Genomic DNA, 7,427 nt, shown 5'->3' with positions numbered 1-7,427 from the left:
CCTTCATCCCCCAGCCTGTATTGGTATCAGGGGTTGCCCTGACCCAGGGGCACTTGGCCTTGTTGAACCTTGTGAGGTTCACACGGGCCCCTTCCTCGAGCTTCTCCAGCTCCCTCTGGATGGCATCCTGTCCCTCAGGCGTGTCAACCGCACCACTCAGCTTGGTGCTGTCTGCAGTCTTGCTGAGGGTGCACTTGATCCCACTGTCTACGTCACTGATGAAGACATTAAAGAGTACTGGTCCCAATACAGTGTTTCCCCTGAGGGACACTGCTCGTCACTGATGTCCATCTGGACATTGTGCCATTGAGCAGTGCCCTCTGGATGTGACCATCCAACCAATTCCTCATCCACTCAACAGACCACCCATCAAATCCATCTCTCTCCCATTTAGAGAGAGGGATGTTGTGGGGGACCGTGTCAAAGGCCTTACAGAAGCCCACAGAGATGACAGCAGCAGCTCTTCCCTTGTCCACTGATGTGGTCACTCCATCATAGGAGGCCACTAGGTTGGTCAGGCAGGACTTTTGACGAAGCCATGCTGGCTGTCGCAAATAATGTGTTAATAGAGAAGACTTTCTGAGGGGGGGAAATGGAGCCGGGGAAAATGGAAAGAGGAAATGAAAGGTCATGAGGCCAAGGATCTCATTGGGTCTGTTTGGGGTGCCTATGATGAAGGTGGTGGAGTCACCATCAGTGGCAGTGTTCAAAATCCTGTGGACGTGGCACTTCAGAACATGGTTTAGCAGGCATGGTGGTGCTGGGTTGATGGTTGGACTTGATGATCTTAAAAGTCTTTTCCAACCTTAATGATTCTGGGATTCTGGGATGTGGATTATTTCCACAGACAGAGGGAACCCAAGTACTTTCCCTGACATTGAGAATATGAAGCGGGAGGAAGAAAAGTGTCATTCAGGCTGGAAGGAACCATGGAATGTCATTGTAGAACAACATCGTAAACAAAGCAGGGTCACCCCAGGTTGCTCATGGTTTTATCCAGAGGGGTCTGGAAACTTGCAGGAATGGAGGCAGCACACGCTCTCCAGGACAGGGCTTCCCATATCTGACTCTTCTCATGTTGCAAAAGTTTCTCCCTACGTTGAGCCTGACCCTCTTGTTTCAGCTCATTGCCTCCTGTGCTCCTGCCTTGCACCACAGTGTCTTCTTAGAAACCTCACTGTAGTCAGTGCAAGTCTTTTACATCTGTTGTGGTTTAACCAGTGGAATGGGGAGGAGAATCGAAAAAAAGGTAAAACTCATGGCTTGAGATAAAGACAGTTTAATAGAGCAGCAAAGAAAGAGGAAATAATAATAACAACAACAACAGCAATGAGAAGAGAATATACAAAATAAGTGACGCACAATACAATTGCTCACCGCCCACTGACCAAGGGCCAACCAGTTCCCAAGCTGCAGCGCCCCTGGCCAACTACTCACAGCTTATATATTAAGCATGATGTCATGTCATCTGGAATATCCCTTTGGCCAGTTTGGGCTGGCTGTCATGGCTGTGTCCCCTCCCAGCATCTCGCTGGCGGGGCATGAGTAGCTGAAAAGTCCTTGCCTAGTGTAAGCACTGCTTAGCAAACCTTGCTCTGTTTCCTCTGCTGTAACCACCCCCACAGGGCATTTGCCACCATCCATGAGTCAGTATGGAGATAAAATACTGGCTGTTTTTCTTGCTCAGCAATATCTAAAGCCAGCCAGATGGCTTTCACCTCTGCAAACTGACTCGATTCACCTTCTTCAGCAGCTTCTGCGACTCGTCATGCAGGACTCATGCAGAGCCTTCCACCTCTGATGCTTCCCAGAATATGACACGGCCCATCAGTGACCAGGGCATATTTCTGTGCGTTTTCTGGCAGTTTATTATACAGTGGGGCCTCTTCAGCATGCATCACCTCCTCCTCCTCTAGCGATATTCTGACATCTTTGCCTTCTGGCCAGCCCATGATCAATTCCATACTTCCTGGGTGACTGGGGTTTTTGCATTCGAGCCCGCTGTGTGATGAGTGCGACACACTTACTCCACGTAGCATCAGTTGCATGATGTGTAGAGGGGACCCTTGCTTTGAACATCCAGCCCAGCACTGGTAGTCGGGATGCCAGGAGGAGCTGTGCTTCAGGACCAACCACTTCTGAAAGCAGCTTTAGCTCCTTCATATGCTGCCAATATCTCTTCTTCAGTTGGAGTATAGCGGTCCTCGGATCCTCTGTATCCCTGACTCCAAAACCCTAGGGGTCAACCTTGGGTGTCCCGTGGTTCTTTCTGCCAGAGGCTCCAGGTAGGGCCATTCTCCTTGGCTACGGTGTAGAGCACGTTTTCAACGTCTTATCCTGCCCAAACTGGCCCAAGGGCTACGGTAAGAACTATCTCCCATTTAATTTATATATATTTATATATATAAATATATATATTATATATAATATAATTATATTATATATAACATAGTTTATTGCTTTCATATATTTTATCAATTATAATTTATTTTATTTATTCTTATCAATATTACTAGTTTATTAATGTATTGCAGGTGTTCCAGAGCTCCACCCTGTTCCAGTGCAGCCTGGATCAGCCCATGGCCAATGGTAGGGCTGTGTTTCCACCCCCAGGGCAGTTCGGTTCCAGGTGTACTGGACGCCCCTCCAAGTGCAAGCAAAGTGTGGCCTGCACACTGCCACCAAGGGGATTGCGAAACACGCGTTAGCAATATCAGTTGCGGCATACCACTTGGCTGCCTTTGACTCCAGTTCATATTGAAGATCTAAGATGTCTGGCACAGCAGCATTTAGTGGTGGCGTGACTTCGTTCAGGCCACAATAGTCTACTGTTAGTCTCCACTTGCCATTAGACTTTTGCACTGGCCATATGGGGCTGTTAAAGGGTGAGCGAGTTTGCTGATCACTCCTTGGCTCTCCCGTCGACGCATCAGCTTATGGATGGGGAACAGGGAGTCTCTGTTGGTGCGATATTGCTGCCAGTGCTGCAGTTGTGGTAGCGATCGGCACCTGTTGTTCTTCGGCCCTCACAACAGAAGGGATTGCTCCTCCAAGAAACCAGGCAAGGTGGACAGCTGTTTAATTTCCTCCATCTCCAAGGCAGCTATACCAAAAGCCCACCAGTACTCTTTTGGGTCCTTGAAATACCCTCTCCTGAGGCAGGCTATGCCAAGGATGCACGGAGCCTCTGGGCCAGTCACACTGGGCTGCTTTTGCCACTCATTCCCAGTTAGGCTCACTTTGGCATCCAATACAGTCAGCTGCCGGGATCCCCCTGTCACTCCAGAAATGCAGATGGTTCTGCGCCTTTATAGCTTGATGGCATTAGGGTACACTTTGCACCGGTGTCCACTAGAGCCTTATACTCCTGTGGGTCTGATGTGCACCGTCCAAGAAATCCACACAGTGCAATAAATTCTGTCATCCCTCTCCAGCACCTGGCTGGAGGCAGGGCCTCTCTAGTCCTGGTCACAGTATTCGCTACTCACTTCTTGTAAGTATGAACCAGAAATCCATTCATTAAGATCAGGAGTAAGATCAGCCTATCCATTCTGTCTGGGGAACTGCCCACTGGAGACTGGAGCGGCACTTTTCCTGGAGAAAGACCCTTTTGTAACTGTTTTTCCTTACAACTCATGTACGTGTGCCTCTGAGGACGAGGTAGCTTTTCCATCCAACTTCCTACTGTCCTCTCTGTGGTCACGCAGATAAAACCAGAGGGTGGTCTTCCAGAGAAGGAGGGGGGGGGGAGGAGGGACAAGAGGAAAAAGAGGCAGCAGGTGCCAGAGGAAGAGGAGCACGAGTCGGTAAGAGTAAAAACAGGCAAAAGGACGCAGATGAGAAGGAGGAGGAAGGAAGGGCAACCAGCAGGAGGAAGGCAGAGAACGAGGAAAAGACAGCAAGAGGAGACAAGAGCACTGGAGCAAGTGGAGGAGGAGGCAAGAGCTGTCACCAAGAGGCCCGGGAAGGAGGAGGATGTCTCTTTCGTTTCCTTTGGCCTGCTCTTGCCTGCTCTTGCCTCCACTTGCCTCCTCCCTCATCCTGTCGCCTCCTGCTTCCTCCCGTTGACTCCACCGCCTCTGCTCATCCTCCCCTTTTTCTGCTTTTTCTCCCTTTTTGTTCCTGCACATCTTTGTACGGCGTAGCATCCTGCTCTTCGTCATCCTCCTCCTCCTTCCATTCCTCCTCCTGCCCTTGCTCCTTCTCCTGTTCCTTTTTGGCTGTTCCCTCCTCCTGCAGATTCTCCTCCTCTCCATCCTCCTCCACTTACACCTCTTCTTCTCCCTAACCGCCTCTCCCCCTCCTCTTCCTTAGGTAGCCTCCCATCGTCTCCCATTGCTTCCTCCTGCTAATTCCTTCTACTCCTTCCGTTGCCTCCTTCGGCCCCTTGTTCCCTATGGCTCCTCCACCGACTCCTACTCATGCTTCTCCTCCTTCTCTTCTGTCACCTCTTCTTGAACCCTATTGCCTAATGTGTCTGGCACCTCCTCCTTCTCCTGTTACCCTGTGGCCTTCTCCTCCTCCTGCTTTTGCCTCCTGTTGTCTCCCCGGGCATCTTGTGGCCTCATCCTCTTTCTCTTCCGGATGCCTCCTTGTGACTAGTCATTCTTTACGTGTTCTGTCCTGCTCTGTCCTCCTCTTGCGTCCTCTTTGACCTCCTGCCTCCTCTTGCCTCCTTCTCCGCCTCCTTCTCCATCTTTTAATCCTCTTCTGGCCTCCGGTTTCCTTCTGTGGCCGCTCCTCCTGCTCTCCTCCTCCTACCTGCTGTTGTCTTTTGCCTCCTCTTCCTCCCTACCTTCCTAAGCCTTCTCTTGCCTCCTGTTGGCTCCCGTTCCCTCCGGGCGCCTCCTCTTCTGCAGCTCGCAGGCCTCCTCTCATCAACTGTTGCCTTCTGCTGCCTCCGGTTGCCTCCTCTTGCTCATCCTTCTCTTGTCTCCTCTGCCTTCTCCACCTGCTCCTCCTTCGCCTGCCTCCTCCTGGCCCTTGTTAGGTCCTCCTCCTCCTTCCCCTCTTCCTCTTTCCTCCTGCTGTCTCCTCTTACTCCCTGTTTTTTCCTCTTGCCTCCTCCTCCACCTCTTCTTCCTCCTCCTCATATTCCCCTCTCCTCCAGCAGGCAGCAAGAAGAGCAGCAGCAGCAGGAGGGAACAGCTGGCTAAGGAACGTCACGGAGGCAAGAGAAGGCGGACGAGGAGGAGGAGAGGGGAGGCAAGAGGAGGAGGATGCCACTGGAGGCAAGAAGAGCCAAGAGGAGGGTGCGGACCAGGATGCCAGAGGAGGCAACAAGAGGCAAGAGGAGGAGGAAGAGCAGGAGGAGGTGGAGGAGGAGGAAGCAAGAGGAGGTAAGAGAAGGCTGCGACACTATGAGGCAAGAGGAGGAGGAGGCAAGAGGAGGCCAAAGGAGGCCAAAGCAACAAGTGGCGACAGGAGTAAGACGCGAAAGGAGGAGGAGGCGGAGCAGTCAAGCAGAGAAGGAGGAGGCAAGAGGTGGCAAGAGGAGGAGGAGACCGAAGAAAAAAGGCGGCGTGTGGAAGAGGAGAAGAAAGGAAGCAATGGCAAGCAACGGAGGAGCAAGGGGAAAAGGAGAAGGAAGGAGGAGGCCTGCGGAGGCAAGAGCAGAGCACTGGAGCAAGTGGAGGAGGAGGCAAGAGCTGTCACCAAGAGGCCCGGGAAGGAGGAGGATGTCTCTTTCGTTTCCTTTGGCCTGCTCTTGCCTGCTCTTGCCTCCACTTGCCTCCTCCCTCATCCTGTCGCCTCCTGCTTCCTCCCGTTGACTCCACCGCCTCTGCTCATCCTCCCCTTTTTCTGCTTTTTCTCCCTTTTTGTTCCTGCACATCTTTGTACGGCGTAGCCTCCTGCTCTTCGTCATCCTCCTCCTCTTTCCATTCCTCCTCCTGCCCTTGCTCCTTCTCCTGTTCCTTTTTGGCTGTTCCCTCCTCCTGCAGATTCTCCTCCTCTCCATCCTCCTCCACTTACACCTCTTCTTCTCCCTAACCGCCTCTCCCCCTCCTCTTCCTTAGGTAGCCTCCCATCGTCTCCCATTGCTTCCTCCTGCTAATTCCTTCTACTCCTTCCGTTGCCTCCTTCGGCCCCTTGTTCCCTATGGCTCCTCCACCGACTCCTACTCATGCTTCTCCTCCTTCTCTTCTGTCACCTCTTCTTGAACCCTATTGCCTAATGTGTCTGGCACCTCCTCCTTCTCCTGTAACCCTGTGGCCTTCTCCTCCTCCTGCTTTTGACTCCTGTTGTCTCCCCGGGCATCTTGTGGCCTCATCCTCTTTCTCTTCCGGATGCCTCCTTGTGACTAGTCATTCTTTACGTGTTCTGTCCTGCTCTGTCCTCCTCTTGCATTCTCTTTGACCTCCTGCCTCCTCTTGCCTCCTTCTCCGCCTCCTTCTCCATCTCTTACATCTTTTTTACATCTTTTTCCATCTTCTGGCCTCCGGTTTCCTTCTGTGGCCGCTCCTCCTGCTCTCCTCCTCCTTCCTGCTGTTTTCTTTTGCCTCCTCTTCCTCCCTACCTTCCTAAACCTTCTCTTGCCTCCTGTTGGCTCCCGTTCCCTCCGCGCGCCTCCTCTTCTGCAGCTCGCAGGCCTCCTCTCATCAACTATTGCCTTCTGCTGCCTCCGATTGCCTCCTCTTGCTCATGCTTCTCTTGTCTCCTCTGCCTTCTCCACCTGCTCCTCCTTCGCCTGCCTCCTCCTGGCCCTTGTTAGGTCCTCCTCCTCCTTCCCCTCTTCCTCTTTCCTCCTGCTGTCTCCTCTTACTCCCTGTTTTTTCCTCTTGCCTCCTCCTCCTCCTCTTCTTCCTCCTCCTCATATTCCCCTCTCCTCCAGCAGGCAGCAAGAAGAGCAGCAGCAGCAGGAGGGAACAGCTGGCTAAGGAACGTCACGGAGGCAAGAGAAGGCGGACGAGGAGGAGGAGAGGGGAGGCAAGAGGAGGAGGATGCCACCGGAGGCAAGAAGAGCCAAGAGGAGGGTGCGGACCAGGATGCCAGAGGAGGCAACAAGAGGCAAGAGGAGGCAAGAGGAGGAGGAAGAGCAGGAGGAGGTGGAGGAGGAGGAAGCAAGAGGAGGTAAGAGAAGGCTGCGACACTATGAGGCAAGAGGAGGAGGAGGCAAGAGGAGGCCAAAGGAGGCCAAAGCAACAAGTGGCGACAGGAGTAAGACGCGAAAGGAGGAGGAGGCGGAGCAGTCAAGCAGAGAAGGAGGAGGCAAGAGGTGGCAAGAGGAGGAGGAGACCGAAGAAAAAAGGCGGCGGGTGGAAGAGGAGAAGAAAGGAAGCAATGGCAAGCAACGGAGGAGCAAGGGGAAAAGGAGAAGGAAGGAGGAGGCCTGCGGAGGCAAGAGCAGAGCACTGGAGCAAGTGGAGGAGGAGGCAAGAGCTGTCACCAAGAGGCCCGGGAAGGAGGAGGATGTCTCTTTCGTTTCC

Source organism: Phaethon aethereus (genome assembly GCF_964289735.1).
Source record: "Phaethon aethereus genome assembly, chromosome: 17".
Classification (NCBI taxonomy): Eukaryota; Metazoa; Chordata; class Aves; order Phaethontiformes; family Phaethontidae; genus Phaethon; species Phaethon aethereus.
The sequence above is the reverse complement of the archived record's forward strand: the minus strand, read 5'-3'. Positions refer to the sequence as shown.